Source organism: Monomorium pharaonis, unplaced genomic scaffold (genome assembly GCF_013373865.1).
Source record: "Monomorium pharaonis isolate MP-MQ-018 unplaced genomic scaffold, ASM1337386v2 scaffold_126, whole genome shotgun sequence".
Lineage (NCBI taxonomy): Eukaryota > Metazoa > Arthropoda > Insecta > Hymenoptera > Formicidae > Monomorium > Monomorium pharaonis.
In genome coordinates this window covers 28,997-31,108 of record NW_023415391.1, presented here as the reverse complement: position 1 = coordinate 31,108, position 2,112 = coordinate 28,997, and positions in this window count along the sequence as shown.

The following is a 2,112-nucleotide window of genomic DNA, read 5'->3' as shown; positions in this document are numbered from 1 at the left end:
GTGAGATACACGTTCAAAGTATATGGAGATATAAAATAGATAAACAAAACATATTATGTCTTCTTGATGACTCTATTGTATATATGGTTTAGGTTGTCAGTATCTTTTTTTAAATTAATAATTTTATCGTTCTTTTTATAAAGAACATTTCTGCCATTTCCCTTTTGCGGATGCGTTGTTTTTTATGTAGAATGCGTGGATTAGTCCAACAAAAATCATGATTATGCGATAACCGGTGTATGCTAACCACTGTGTAAAAACTCATGTTTCCTAACCCTCTAACCGCACACTGGGTTAGCCACCCAGGCCGATTTTCAAACGTATGCTATTTTATAACGAGCAGTAGTGAGGAGATGAAACATCGGGGGAAAAAAGTTAAGTGTCCCTTTTATCTTATGCGTGCTTCATCCGGTCATTATCGCTTAGTGCCTGCAGCAGCGTGAACAAAAGTTCGATTCTGGGTGTGATACATCCAGTGTGCGGCGAACGTTACAAAATTTTGCAGAGCAGAAATTTGAAATGTAAGTAACAGTGATTGCATTCAACTATAAATTACCTTTTTTTAATAAACCAAGTAAAAAAACATTAATAAAATGTATTTTCGTATTACAAATTAATTTTTGTACACGAAAAAAAAATTACTCTCAAATTGAAACTTATGTATTCAAATTAACGCAATTCTTGTTTCATATATAAGCAACAATATATAATTTTCTTAGAAAAATGTGAAATCTAAATTTCAAAATATTATAGTTTTATTTCAAAACTATGAGTATTATTTTATAAATATGATATAATTGTTTTTGATAATTTTATTCTAAGAAATTATAATCTTCGATTTAAACGTGTATTTTCTATCCAATATTTTTTCTTTTCCATTCAAGAAAATTATTTTTAAATAACAAGAATATTATTTTCTTAGTTAAACTATATAAAATTTTGAAATAAATCTTTATTTAAGTAAATTTTTTGATTTAACAAGAATATTCTTTTTTTTCTGTGTATGTTTCCAGAGAAGTAAATACACGAAAAAGTGGATAGTTGAACTTTTATTTCTTTATATTTGAGTTATATAAACAATAAATAATCATGAAAACAATAAATTGTTGTCGTTTACTTCACAAATATTTTGATGATTTTGATTTCACGGTATTAACCATTAGATCGAAAATAATGAATATTCATATCTTAAAAAAAAAAAAAATACTTTTTGATACAAATAAAAACATTGATAATTGATTCTTAAATATAACTCTTCAGCTTTCCAATTATCATATTTTAAAGTATTTTTTCTTTTTTTTTCTACAAAATGCAGCCGTTTGAAAAAAAAACAAATTTTATGCAAAATTTTTTGATTTATTGCCTGTCTATCGAATATATCTCTTTCCACTTTATACATACGACTTTCTAACCTATTTTATCACAATTCTGAGAAATTTTCCTTAGGAATAAAAAAATGGATTAAAATGCGGTCGATTTTTGCCCGAAATACAAATTGTCAAAGTTTCCCGTCGTACATCCATTTCGTACACCCATATGTGCGGTGAACGTAACTTTTTGATAATGTGCGGTCAGAGAGCTAATATTATTCGTATGCTCCTTGATACGTGTTTGTTAACTGTCATTTGTCCAATATATGTCGCAGGACAATCATTACAGCTGACTTGGTAGACTACATTTACATTGTTCAAAGGATTAATTTTGTCTTTGCCCCTTTTGATAACAGAATTTAATTTTGGGGGGACACGGAAAATCGTACTCAAACCAAATTTTCTCTCCAAATAATGGCTGACACTTTCACTACTGCCTTTAACATGCGGTAGTAGAATTAGACATTTATTAAGATTTATCTTTTTATTCACTTCCGAATTGTCAGAATTAGTGTTTCGATATTTTAGCGTTTTTCGCCGCTTGTTAATGACTCGATTAATTAAGTCAAGGACTCAAAAAAAGGAGTATATCAACAAAATGAATACTTTTCTCAATGATGAAACAACGTATCTAAAACTAAAAAAGGGATCCCATAAACCAGATCACTTCGAAAGTTAACACCTTATCAGATCGTAGCGCGACAATGATGTCATCGACGTTCAAATCTCTCAATGTTTATTA